The sequence below is a fragment of the Lepidochelys kempii genome, chromosome 5 (assembly GCF_965140285.1).
Source record: "Lepidochelys kempii isolate rLepKem1 chromosome 5, rLepKem1.hap1, whole genome shotgun sequence".
NCBI classification, from domain to species: Eukaryota; Metazoa; Chordata; order Testudines; family Cheloniidae; genus Lepidochelys; species Lepidochelys kempii.
In genome coordinates this window covers 30,295,170-30,310,091 of record NC_136384.1, presented here as the reverse complement: position 1 = coordinate 30,310,091, position 14,922 = coordinate 30,295,170, and positions in this window count along the sequence as shown.

Below are 14,922 nucleotides of genomic sequence, written 5' to 3'. Positions count from 1 at the left end.
TGGGACCAATATATACCACCCCCGCTGGGCGCCTCCAAGAGGCAATACTTCCCCTCTCGCAAGCACATAGTCTGAGTGTAGCAAAAGTCTTTTAATAACAGAGAGAAACAATGTGGCATTATGTTGGGGAAACACCACCAACAGGATTCATAACACAACCCATGAGCAAAAAAAAAACCCACCCCAGGCAAATTGGGGCACGCCCTTTTCCCTTTGGTTCTTGAGTCCAGCAACCCCAAATCACCCAAAGTCCCAAAAGTCTCTGTCCCTGGTCAGGGCAGCCCCAGAGTTCGAAAGTTTATCGGCGGAGCTTTACCTCCCAACCTGGGTGGAAATGGGACGGGGGTAAGAGGCACCTTACGTGATCTGAAGCTGACCACCCCATAGCTCCATAGCGGCGCTCCACTCCGCCAGCCGCCCCACGAACTCCTTCGCTCAGCTGCGCTCCGCTCCACCAGCCGCCCCACGAACTCCTTCGCTCAGCTGCGCTCCGCTCCGCCAGCCGCCCCACGAACTCCTTCGCTCAGCTCCACGGCCCACAAGCAGCTCCTGCCATCCACACACAGCTCCGCGTTGAACTGCTTCACCAGCCGTCCCCCAAACTGCTCCACAATATAGCTTCAGGCTCCCCCACTACTTAACACAACACTCAGTGATTTCAGCTCTTAGGTGAATTCAGCTTATAGTAGGGGAGCCCCAGTGCTGGTGCACTGTCAGCCCAAAGTGAGCTCAGCAGCCTATAACTAGACTTCTAATGAAATCAAAATTAGCTCTGATATTCTACGGTGGAGAGAGGAGGAAGTGCAATCAGCATGTAAGGCCCTCACCAAGGGGCCCATACCACCAAGTATTACTACTTGTCCCCAGCCTCTCTCCATTCACACAGTTTTGGAACCCATGACCCTTGCCTAGCGAGTGCTACTTAGTTGATGGTGAATCCCTCCATCATAACAAAAGGCCACGTACAGTTCCAAGCACAGTTCCCATAATCAGGGTAATAACAATTTATTCTTCCTGCCCCAATAACAGAGACACTGGGGATCCCACAGCAGCCAAAGTGACCATTTGGGCAGCTATGGTCTCATTCTAGGCGTGGTGGGTGTGCCTATGCAAATGAGATCGGCCCCTGAAGTTCTTTTCCACAACTTGCCACACCTCACCACCAGATGTCAGGGTGGAGCTCATCCTGACACTGCTTACATTAATCTTAACAGTAGGAACTAGGCATAATATGATAAAAGTATTTTCACACAGCAAAAGATCTACATGATTATCTATTTCAGAGTAACAGCCGTGTTAGTCTGTATTCGCAAAAAGAAAAGGAGTACTTGTGGCACCTTAGAGACTAACCAAATAAATTGGTTAGTCTCTAAAGTGCCACAAGTACTCCTTTTCTTTTTATGATTATCTATTGTACCTAAAGCCCTACCATCCTTTGATGGGAGCCCTCACTCTAGAAAGGGTTCTTCAGACACTCCCAGCAGTGTCTGCAGTTGTCAGTCTATTGCCTCTCAAACAGCTTCCCAAGACTCCCTCCCTGCAGAGAAAGGGTCACCTTTTTGTCTACTCAGAAGTCCTCTGTCTTCTCACTTTCCCAGGATTGGACCCTGCTGCCCAAAACCAGATAGGTGAGTTCTGCAGAGGATCAGTGGCAGAACATCAAAGCGAATAGCTCTTGCATTGTCCCTTAAGTTTTGGCAGAAGGGTGTCTCTCTCAAGATATTTTCCCATTTCCTGCTTGTTTTCCCAACAGACAGTTATATCATCATATTCATACAGTAAACATTACAATAACCTGGTCATAGTAGAGTATTAATAAATTATTACAGAGCAGCCCCACTTCCACCACAGCCAGATTCTGATCTAACACCACTTCACCATATACATTTAACATCATTGTCATTGGCTTCAGTGGAATTACACCTCTTTATGCTGGTGCAATACCACCACTGGTGTCCATGCAGTTCTCACTGGGGAGTATTTTACACCCTCTGGGCACTCACTTGTCACAGGTATAAATGACCAGAAAAGGTGGAAAGCAGTGAAGAATCAAACTCTGACTCATTAATTTTCAGATGTGGTCAGCGGAAAACAGAAAGGCCTGATCTTCAGCTGGTGTAAACTGGCATAAGCTTATTTAAATTACTGGAGCTGTGTCAATTCACATACACTGTAGATTTGGCCAAGTTACATCTGTTGAGCAGTTACATCTCTTCAGCCAAGAAATTTTAATTTTTTACCCCTCCCTTTTCTTCATCATTTCTCCTTTTCCCTGCTACAAACTTGAAACCAAACCAAAACTCCTGCTGAGCTTGTTTAATAAAGTTATTTTTGTAATTACTGCTAGTTTCAGTTCTTGATCCAGAGATATCCTGGATCCTTTATGATTCAAAATCAAATTTATGTTCCTTCTGTTTCCTCTCTTATTGCACAGCGGATTTCCTGGTGCAATGAAATTCAATAATATCTTGTTAATAGATCTGGTTAGACTAGAAGATTGAGAAATTGTCTACCGTCCCCTTCTTGTTTTCTAATTTACTGAATTGCATTAGGAATGATGAGTCCTTTCATGATAGCACTCAGTTGTTTTTTACAAAAATGCAGCTAAAGGTTTGTTCAATATCACTATGAGTCTAATTCTTGTTGAAAGAACAGAATTTTGAATGGCATGTAATCAAGCTGACTGAAATACAACTAAGGCACCTAGTACTGTGGACTCAAAATGCTGTATAACAATTAAGAAGTACTGACCATTCCCACAAAGGGTTTAATCTCATCACCTTCTCCCTATCTTGGTAGGTTTGTTTGTTATTTATTAGTCTATATTTTTGTCTGTCGTCCTATCTTTTTCCTCTTCCTCCCCATCTTTCGTAGCTTTTATTTCTTTCCTTCTCACCTCCTGCTTTACCCTCCTAATTGCCCCATTTGGGGACAGCTGGATGATGGATGTTTATACCAGTCCACCCACATGATAGAATTTAATTTAGGAGAATGAGAGCAGGGCTAGGACCTGACAGACCTCTCTCAAGACATGCTGTCTGGCTATTTATTTATTTTGGGGAGTGGATTAAAGGGAAGATCTATCCATTTGTGCTGCAGTGTAGAGGAACTATTGAAAGGACCCTTACTCACCCAATACTGATTTTTAAATTCAGTTGCAATATGCAAACAAGATCGCAAAGTGCTACTGTGACTCTCAGGCATCATCAGCTACTGTGATCAGACTTTGGGTCACATTTTGATACTAATGACAGGTTTCAGAGTAACAGCCGTGTTAGTCTGTATTCGCAAAAAGAAAAGGAGTACTTGTGGCACCTTAGAGACTAACCAATTTATTTGAGCATGAGCTTTCGTGAGCTACAGCTCACTTCATCGGATGCATACCATGGGAACTGCAGCAGACTTTATATATACACAGAGAATATGAAACAATACCTCCTCCCACCCCACTGTCCTGAATTTGTGTGGAGGGTGGAGGGTGAGAAAACCTGGATTTGTGCTGGAAATGGCCCAACCTGATGATCACTTTAGATAAGCTATTACCAGCAGGACAGTGGGGTGGGAGGAGGTATTGTTTCATATTCTCTGTGTATATATAAAGTCTGCTGCAGTTTCCACGGTATGCATCCGATGAAGTGAGCTGTAGCTCACGAAAGCTCATGCTCAGATAAATTGGTTAGTCTCTAAGGTGCCACAAGTACTCCTTTTCTTTTTGATACTACTCATTTTTGGAAGTACCTTACTCTTGGCATAGTCCCACAGAAATGAATAGGACTATTTGTGAGGTAAGGTGCTACTCCATGTAAGGGTCTTAGTTTGTCTCTGGTGACAGAGTTATGGGCCAACTTTTTTCCAGGCATGTTCAAAAAATCTAAGCACTTCCAGAAAATCAGAAGCCACGCAGCTGCCATCCCCTGCAATACTCCCCACTGTCCTCCAAAAAATGTTCCTTACTATTGTCTGGAACATCGCAGGTGGTACTTGTCCTTTGCAGTGAGTATAACAGATAAGGTTGAAGCTATATCCACTTGACTATCTTTGCATTACATAATTATTTTATTTATTGGTAGCTAATCAATTTTAAACTATCTTTATGGTGCGTTATCTTTAGAGCTGCCTAATTTTGTTACTGAATTCCTTTAGAACCCTGTGATGGGGTGGAACATAAGAAGGGCTATACTGGGTCAGATCAAAGGTCCATCTAGCCCAGTATCCTGTCTTCTGACAGTGGCCAATGCCAGGTGCCCCAGACGAAATGAACAGAACAGGTAATCACCAAGTGATCCATCCTCTGTCACCCATTCCCAGCTTCGGCAAACAGAGGCTAGGGACACCATCTCTTCCCAATGTAGCTAATAGCCATTAATGGTCTTTTCGACACTGCATCCCATGTTCTTCGCAGTGATATTATGATGATATGATTATGACATAATTATAATGTATTTTATGCAAGATAAGTCATGTGAGGTATCATTGGAAAATTTATGATTTGCTGAATACGATTATCCTATTTGTATGCATGTATCTTTTTTGTATCTGAAGTTATGAATATAGACTATGCATCTATATTTCAAATGTAGTTACACCTGGGTAATGCCCACTAGACAAGATGCATTCAGTCTAGATAGTGGGTGGGGAAGGGCCTATTCAGGCCAATGGGCCAATAGACAAAAACAATAGGCCTTAGGAGAAGCTTATCTCCCACTTGGGAAGCCTCCCTGAAAACGCTACAGAAAGCCTCCAAGTAATGGCTGGAAAGCGGGGAAATTGGCTGCTGTCTGTTGCATTTATTTGAGTGGCTTGGGTGAAGCTGGTAGCTCAGTTTGGATGTGTGGCGCCACCTGCTGTTGTGTTGGGTGATAACAGGACCTGGGTTAGGCTGGCTGTGTCCCCAAGCGGTATGAGTAGGGCCAACCCAACTGAGTGGTTAGAGGGGCCCAGCGGTTCCCACAGTGCCAAGACTGCGTCCCAGGGGTGACAACCCATCACAGACCTATCCTCCAGGAACTTATCTAGTTCTTTTTTGAACCATTATAGTCTTGGCCTTCACAACATCCTCTGGCAAGGAGTTCCACTGTGCATTGTGTGAAAAAAAACCAACTTCCTTTTGTTTGTTTTAAACCTGCTGCCTATTAATTTTGGTCTGACCCAGTATGGCTGTTTTTACATAGAGAACCTCAGACAGCACCCACCTCTCCTCAAAAGTGTCTTAGGGAGCCAACAGATGCTGCCCAGAGGAACTCTGCCCGGATATAAGAGCCGAAGGAGGAATGAAAGTAGGCCCCACAGTCACAGAGCACCCCCCTCGCCCAGCATCCCCCTCCTGGTATTATATGGCCACTTTGGCGAACACCAGGAGGAAGTTGATGAGGAGGTCTCATGACGTCGTGGGGCTACGGACTGGATATGCATAGATCAGGAAATGTGGGGAAAACCTTAGGAGAAGGTTCTGGAGGAGTCGAAAAAGGGGGCTGTACCTAGCACACTTCAAACCAACATATGCCAGGGTCTCCCTCACTCCTCAAAAAGGACAGGTATTGGGGATGCAGATGAACTGCGCCAGGTACACGCCTGTGGCAGCTCCGTGAAGGAGCTGCCAGCTGATTTACCTGGCAGGCTGTGGAACCAAAGTTGAATACAGGCTGGCCCACGGGGCCCAGAAAATGGGCAGTGGAGAGGGTCCTCCAAGTTCCCTAGAGCAGCTGCGTGGGACACAGCCAATCAGAAAAGAGGCTATAGGAGCAGCCAATCAGGGCCCAGCAGGCTCATATAAAGGGGCCACAGTGAATTCAGTCTGCTGGGAGAACAAGGAAGGTGCTCCTGGCTGCCTGTTGGGACTTGACAAAGATAAGGGCTGCGGGGAAGTGGCCCAAGGAAACACATGTTAAAGGGGCATGGCATGTGGCTGGAATTCAGAGGGTCCCTGGGTTGGGGCCCAGAGTAATGGGCAGGCTTGGGGGGGGGGTCCCCCCAACAGCCACTGGGAAAATGGCTATGCCCCGAGAAAAGGGAATTTAGACAGGCCCAGGGAAGGGACTGTACGTGGAAGTGTTCCCCCCCCAACACACACCCAGAAAAGGGCTGAACTGAGGCTGACCCAGATGGAGAACCAGGGCCAGAAAGCTAAAGGATAGGTGTCAAGTCCCACTGCCTAGTTTACTAGAAAGCCCATAAAATCATAGACACAAGCAAATACTAATTAATTATATACGATATTGGGCACAATTCATTGTTGAGCTGCAATCTTTTTGACACCGGCTCCATCAGCACAATGGGCCTATAAAGCTGGTGGATCCAGCCACTGGGGACTCCTCCTAACATAGGGAGTCCCTGCATGGTGTAGAGACAGTGTACATCTCTATGCCATCCTGCTCACAGCCAGCGATGCGGACATCGTTGGGGAAAAGAGGATGTGGCTGAAGTGCCACCTATCTCTGGCGGTTCCTCAGGGTAGCAATGACCCATTGAGACCTTGGGCCCTGAAGCTGCTCTAACTGGCACGGGGGGTCAAGCTATAAATAGCCAAGCCTCTGGCTGGTCCAAGAATAACTGAGGTACACTGTGCCACCTTTGCCCCTCCTTGTGTCCTGGGCTATTTATAGCTTGACAGCACCTGAGAATCAGAGCCAGTGCTTAAATATATTTTATGTTTTATCGTGTTTGTTAGAAGCCAATATAGTTTAACTGTAACTCTGAGAAATACCTCATTATTCTTTGTGCTCAGTAGTTTATTCTATACCTATATGAACAAAATCGCCTACTTCATTGAACCCCCTTCCAACATCCATTGCCTCCTTTTGAAAGAGTACCATTGCTACTTTTGTCACCATTAACCACTTCTATATTTTTCTATCACTCCTTTCTTACTACAGCATCATATGACCCCTCCACAATTGCCATCAGCAAAAGTCCAGAGAAAGCTGTATTCATTTGTATGATGCACTAAAACTCCTGGGCAGCTGGACTTAGCTGGATCTTGGAAATATATCAATCCTCAGTAAGGAAAGATTTTGCCTCCAGATGCAAGATGATTCTGAGAACACTGAAGAAAGTATATGGATTGAGTGTGATCAGCCTTTCCCATTGGGTGGCAGATATCTCTCACCACTGATTTGTTTCATGTGCTAACTATGAACATTTAAAGCAACCTAAACATTCTACTTGTATGATCTATGTAACAGGGAGAAAAACTGTAACCATAGTTCCCCTTATTTATTTTGATGTAGCTGTTGCCAAAATTCTCTGATCTAAGGATATGTGAGGGATTAATGAACTGAATTAGAAGCCCTGTTCAATTTGTGGTCTAGAATTTCATGGCTATCACTTCCCAGCAGCAGCGATTAGTAGATTTTAAAGTCAGATGGGAGCATTAGATTATCTAGTCTGACTTTCTGTATAACACAGGCCATAGAATTTTACTCAGTTACCCTTGCAGTGAGCTCAGGGACTTGTGATGAATCTTTTTGTTATCCGAAAGCTCAAGATAGTCGCATGCATATCTTGGAATTGCTGTTTTGTGGCTGATATGGCTTTATTTTCATTCCCAGTGCAAACCAGACATATGCTGTTAAGCAAGAGGAAATCCTTTTTTGTAAACCCCCTCAATAACAGCTTATAGTGAAGAGATTCCAGGTTTCAGATTGCAGGTTAAATTGCTTACAGAAGGAAATAAGAGACTTGTGTGAGCTATGCCTCATACAGTGTTAGTGATGGGGGAGAGAGGAGGTCAGTCTCAGTTCACTTTCCCCTCCACCATCTGTGCTTTCTGTTTCAGTGGAGGAGGAGAGAAGTGTAGAATTAGCGATAGTCAAAATTATGCTTATAAAATGAAATGTTCAGAAAATTGTAACTTAGGGTATGTCTACACTATGAAATTAGGTTGAATTTATAGAAGTCGGTTTTGTAGAAAGCGGTTTTATACAGTCGATTGTGTGTGTCCCCACACAAGTGCTCTAAGTGCATGTAGTCGGCGGAGTGTGTCCACAGTACCGAGGCAACCGTTGACTTCCGGAGTGTTGCACTGTGGGTGGCTATCCCACAGTTGCCGCAGTCTCCGCCGCCCATCTGAATTCTGGGTAGAAATCCCAGTGCCTGATGGGGCTAAAACATTGTCGTGGGTGGTTCTGGGTACATATCGTCAGGTTCCCGTTCCCTCCCTCCCTCCGTGAAAGCAAGGGCAGACAATCGTTTTGCGCCTTTTTTCTTGAGTTACCTGTGCAGACGCCATACCATGGCAAGCATGGAGCCCGCTCAGCAAACTGTCACTTTATGTCTCCTGGGTGCTGGCAGACATGGTACTGCATTGCTACACAGCAGCAGTTAATTGCCTTTTGGCAGCAGACAGTGCAGTATGACTGGTAGCTGTCATCGACGTAGTCCTGGGTGCTCTTTTAATCAGGCGCCTGGGCAAACATGGGAGTGACTCAGCCAGGTCGTTTCCCTTTTAAGTTTCGTCTCGTGGCGATTCAGTCCTACTGGCAGTGCACTGTCTTTTAACCTCCAGCCAGCAGAAGATGATGGCTAGTCGTCATACTGCACCGTCTTCTGCCGAGCACCCAGGAGATGATGACGGCTAGCGGTCGTACTGCACAGTCTGCTGCCAGCAAGATGTATAAAGATAGATGAAGTGGCTGAAAACAAGAAATAGACCAGATTTGTTTTGTATTCATTTTCTCCTCCCTCCATCCTTCCCTCTGTGAAATCAACAGCTTGCCAAACCCAGTTTTGAGTTCTATCCTTGAGGTTTTGAGTTCTATCCTTGAGGGGGCCATTCAGTTTCTCGCAAAGCCACCCCCTTTGTTGATTTTAATTCCTTGTAAGCCAACCCTGTAAGCCATGTCGTCAGTCGCCCCTCCCTCCGTCAGGGCAACAGCAGACAATCGTTCCGCGCCTTTTTTCTGTACAGACGCCACACCACGGCAAGCATGGAGCCCGCTAAGATCACTTTGGCAATTAGGAGCACGTTAAACACCACGCGCATTATCCAGCAGTATATACAGCACCAGAACCTGGCAAAGCGATACCGGGCGAGTAGGCAACGTCAGCGCGGTAACGTGAGTGATGAGGACATGGACACAGACTTCTCTCAAAGCACAGGCCCTGGCAATGTGGGCATCATGGTGCTAATGGGCCAGGTTCATGCCGTGGAACACCGATTCTGGGCTCGGGAAACAAGCACAGACTGGTGGGCCTGCATAGTGTTGCAGGTTTGAGACAATTCCCAGTGGCTGCGAAACTTTCGCATGCGTAACGGCACTTTCATGGAACTTTGTGACTTGCTTTCCCCTGCCCTGAGGCGCGAGAATATCAAGATGAGAGCAGCCCTCACAGTTGAGAAGCGAGTGGCGATAGCCCTGTGGAAGCTTGCAACGCCAGACAGCTACCAGTCAGTCGGGAATCAATTTGGACTGGTCAAATCTAGTGTGGGGGCTGCTGTGATGCAAGTAGCCCACACAATCAAAGATCTGCTGATATCAAGGGTAGTGACCCTGGGAAATGTGCAGGTCATAGTGGATTGCTTTGCTGCAATGGGATTCCCTAACTGTGGTGGGGCCATAGACAGAATCCATATCCTTATCTTGGCACCGGAGCACCAAGCCAGTGAGTACATAAACCACAAGGAGTACTTTTCAATAGTGCTGCAAGCACTGGTGGATCACAAGGGACGTTTCACCAACATCAACGTGGGATGGCCGGGAAAGGTACATGACGCTCGCATCTTCAGGAACTCTGGTCTGTTTCAAAAGCTGCCAGAAGGGACTTTATTCCCAGACCAGAAAATAACTGTTGGGGATGTTGAAATGCCTATAGTTATCCTTGGGGACCCAGCCTACCCCTTAATGCCATGGCTCATGAAGCCGTACACAGGCAGCCTGGACAGTAGTCAGGAGCTGTTCAACTACAGGCTGAGCAAGTGCAGAATGATGGTAGAATGTGCATTTGGACGTTTAAAAGCGCGCTGGCGCAGTTTACTGACTTGGTTAAACCTCAGCAAAACCAATATTCCCATTTTTATTACAGCTTGCCGTGTGCTCCATAATATCTCTGAGAGTAAGGGGGAGACGTTTATGGCGGGGTGGGAGGTTGAGGCAAATCGCCTGGCTGCTGGTTACACACAGCCAGACACCAGGGTGCTTAGAAGAGCACAGGAGGGCGCGGTGCGCATCAGGGAAGCTTTGAAAACCAGTTTCATGACTGGCCAGGCTACGGTGTGAAAGTTCTGTTTGTTTCTCCATGATGAAACCCCCTGCCCCTTGGTTCACTCTACTTCCCTGTAAGCTAACCACCCTCCCCTCCTCCCTTCGATCACTGCTGTCAGAGGCAATAAAGTCATTGTTGCTTCACATTCATGCATTCTTTATTTATTCATCACACAAATAGGGAGATAACTACCAAGGTAGACCAGGAGGGGTGGTGTAGGAGAGAAGCACCAGAAGAGGTGGTAGAGGAGGGAAGGACAAGGCCACACAGCACTTTAAAAGTTTAAAACTTTAAAACTTATTGAATGCCAGCCTTCTGTTGCTTGGGCAATCCTCTGGGGTGGAGTGGCCGGGAGGCCGGAGGCGCCCCCACCGCGTTCTTGGGCGTCTGGGTGATGAGGCTATGGAACTTGGGGAGGAGAGCGGTTGGTTACACAGGGGCTGGAGCGGCCGTCTGTGCTCCTGCTGCCTTTCCTGCAGCTCAACCATACACTGGAGCATATTGGTTTGATCCTCCAGCAGCCTCAGCATTGAATCCCGCCTCCTCTCATCACACTGCTGCCACATTTGAGCTTTAGCCCTCTCTTCAGCTCGCCACTTATTCTCTTCAGCCCGCCACCTCTCCTCCTGGTCATATTGTGCTTTCCTGCACTCTGACATTGCCTGCCACCATGCAGTCGTCTGTGCTATGTCCATGTGGGAGGACACCATGAGCTCAGAGAACATTTCATCACGAGTGCATTTTTTTCGCCTTCTAATCTTCACTAGCCTCTGGGAAGGAGAAGATCCTGTGATCATTGAAACACATGCAGCTGGTGGAGAAAAAAAAAAGAGGCAGTGGTATTTAAAAAGACACATTTTCTAGAACAATGGCTACACTCTTTCACGGTAAACCTTGCTGTTAACATTACATACACAGCACATGTGCTTTCATTCCAAGGTCTCATTTTGCACCCCCCTCCCCCCGCCCCGGCTAACAGCGGGCAACATTTCTGTTCAGCCACTGGCAAACAGCCCAGCAGGAACAGGCACCTCTGAATGTCCCCTTAAGAAAAGCACCCTATTTCAACCAGGTGACCATGAATGATATCACTCTCCTGAGGATAACACAGAGAGATAAAGAACGGATCTTGTTTGAACGCCAGCAAACATACACTGCAATGCTTTGTTCTACAATGATTCCTGAGTACGTGCTACTGGCCTGGTGTGGTAAAATGTCCTACCATGGTGGGTGGAATAAGGCTGCCCTCCCCAGAAACCTTTTGCAAAGGCTTTGGGAGCACATCCAGGAGAGCCGCAAATGCCAGGGCAAATTAATCCTTTCACATGCTTGCTTTTAAACCATGTATAGTATTTTAAAAGGTACACTCACCAGAGGTCCCTTCTCCGCCTGGTGGGTCCGAGAGGCAGCCTTGGGTGGGTCCGGGGGGGACTGCCTCCAGATCCAGGGTGAGAAACAGTTCTTGGTTGTCAGGAAAACTGGTTTCACCGCTTGCTTGCTGTGAGCTATCTACAACTTCATCATCATCATCATCTTCCTCGTCCCCAAAACCTGCCTCTGTGTTGCCTCCATCTCCATTGAAGGAGTCAAACAACATGGCTGGGGTAGTGGTGGCTGAACCCCCTAAAATGGCATGCAGCTCGTCATAGAAGCGGCATGTTTGGGGCTCTGACCCAGAGCGGCCGTTTGCCTCTCTGGTTTTCTGGTAGGCTTGCCTCAGCTCCTTAAGTTTCACGCGGCACTGCTTCGGGTCCCTGTTATGGCCTCTGTCCTTCATGCCCTGGGAGATTTTGACAAATGTTTTGGTCTTTCAAAAACTGGAACGGAGTTCCGATAGCACGGATTCCTCTCCCCATACAGCGATCAGATCCCGTACCTCCCGTTTGGTCCATGCTGGAGCTCTTTTGCGATTCTGGGACTCCATCATGGTCACCTCTGCTGATGAGCTCTGCATGGTCACCTCTGCTGATAAGCTCTGGCCAGCGTGGCAAGGTGCAGGTGACCATGCAAACAGGAAAGTGAAATTCAAAAGTTCGCGGGCCTTTTCCTCTCTACCTGGCCAGTGCATCTGAGTTGAGAGTGCTGTCCAGAGCGGTCACAATAGAGCACTCTGGGATAGCTCCTGGAGGCCAATACCATCTAATTGCGTCAGTATTACAGTACCCCAAATTCGACCCAGCAAGGCCGTTTTAAGTGCTAATCCACTTGTCAGAGGTGGATTAAGGAAATCGATTTTAAGAGCCCTTTAAGTAAAAAAAAAGGGCTTCATCGTGTGGACGGGTGCAGGTTTACATCGATTTAACGCTGCTAAATTCGACCTCAACTCCTAGTGTTGACCAGGCTTATTTACTGAATTGTTTGAGAAAGCTATTATCAACTGCTACATCTGTAAGGCAAAGGAGTCAACATGTTCTTTTGTTATCTTTAGAGTTTTCAAAGGAAAGGTGTGGTTAGCAAAGATATGCATTTACATTTACTCAGTTGTTTCTGCTGTTTTTCAAACTCTGGGTGAGATCCTGATCTCCCATATACAAGTTACACTCGTTAACTCCACTGACATCAGTGCAGTTACTCCCAATTTATACTGGTGTAAGTGAGGTCAACATTGTGTCTTCTTATTTTTATTTCCTTTGGTGAGCAGTTGTGCTCACGAAGCAGGGAGGAGGAGGAAGCAATTCTAGCATTTTTCTCCTGAGGATGGTATTGTCTTTTAAACGATCCTTTTTTCTGTCTTGTCAGTCCAGAAAAAGACAAAAAGGCTAAGAACAATGTAAATACTGTACAACCATGAGACCATTAAAAAAGGAACAATGCAATGTTTTAGTGTTTGAAAAGGGCTGTCTGCAGCCTTCTGTGCTGAAGTCAAAGTAAATGCTAAACATTTTCATGTTATTTACTTTTATTAACACATCTTATAAATTCAGAGGGCAGTGGGTGGGTCACTGTGTGGATGGTAGACCTTTAGAGCAAACCCACCCAGTGTAGAAAGGACATAGCTAATTCAGATAAGATACATAGATAACATGGCATTTTTATGTGTGTGTTCACTGTAATATATACTTGTGTATATTTGTAATCCCTGATCATGAATTGTAACATACAATATTGCATCTTCAGAGGTAAATGAGATTTTTCACAAGGAGCTTCTTTGACAACACCAGGATTTGCAGTTTTGGAGATGGCAGAATGGTTTTGTCCTTGGTTGCTTGCACAAAGTATTTTAGGAAATGAAGATCGTTATAGTTCTCTCTGCAATGAATTGAAGAAATCTGCAGTTTTGTGAGGAATCCTCATCAGTTATTATATAAGTGATTCTCTTAAGACTGTTTTAAATCCTAAAATTTGACTAGATAGTGATAAATGTGATAAATTACCATTAGTAAGACTACACCACAACTTTTGTAATGCTGTCCCCCTTTCTGAACAAAGGTTTCCAGAGCCAGAAACACTGCCTGCAAAAAGGTAGTTGAACTAGGAAATTTATATCTTCCAGTTTTGTCATTTCAGATAATAACGGGGCAAGGAATTTTAATCCTTATGATATTTACTTTATTTTATGATGTGAAGGTTAGGGTGCAGGAAAGGCTTTGGACTACAGTAACTCCTCACTTAAAGTCATCCTGGTTAACGTTGTTTCGTTGCTGATCAGTTAGAGAACATGCTCATTTAAAGTTGTGTAATGATCCCTTCTAACGTCGTTTGGCAGATGCCTGCTTTGCCCACTGCTTGCAGGAAGAGCAGCCCGTTGGAGCTAGCTGGTGGGGGCTTGGAACCAGAGTGGACCAGCAGCCCCCCGTCAGGTCCCCACTCCCCTAAGTTCCCTGTGCGGCAGCTGCCCAGCAGGCTATCAATTATCAAGCTGTCCCTCCCCCCACTGCCATGTGCTGCTCCTGCTCTCTGCTTTGGAGCTGCTCCCAGGAGCCTCCTGCTTGCTGTGCGGGGGGGGCCTAATGTCAGGGTGTCCCCCTCCCCCCTGGTCCTGCACCCCACTTACCCTATCTCCATGGGGGTGGGGATGACACGACAGGGCTCAGGATGGAGGGAGCTTCCTGGGAGCAGCTGCTGTCTCAACTTGCTGATCTACTTAAAAAGGCAATGTACTTACCGTGGTGTCAGCGTACTTAAAGGGGCAATGCACATCTCTCTCTCTCTCTCTCTCTCTCACACACACACACAAGGTGTGTGTCTCTGTCTGCCGTGCTGTCTCCCCTCTCTCCATTCATGCTGCCTTGTAGAGTGTGGGGCTACATTAGCAATAATGGGTTAACCCTTGAGGGCTCAGCCAAAAGTTCATCATTTAGCAGTAAGACATTCTCTGGGAAATATCCCACCCTCTTCCACCCTCTGACTTCACAACCTCAACCGAGCTTCACAATCATCATCGCTGTGTACAGTATTAAATTGTTTAAATCTTATACTCTGTGTGTGTATATATATGTTTTTTGTCTGGTGAAAATTTTTTTCCTGGAACCTAACCCCGCCATTTACATTAATTCTTATGGGGAAACTGAATTTGCTTAACTTCGTTTTGCTTAAAGTCGCATTTTTCAGGAACATAACTACAACGTTCAGCAAGGAGTTACTGTATTTGTCTGTCAGCTCTGCCATTTCACACATTATACATGCAGACACCTAATAGTTCATCTTAAATCCCGGCCTTTTCTCTCAGGCCAAGTGACTGCATTACTACCTAACTAGAAACTCATTGGCCTATGGACTTTA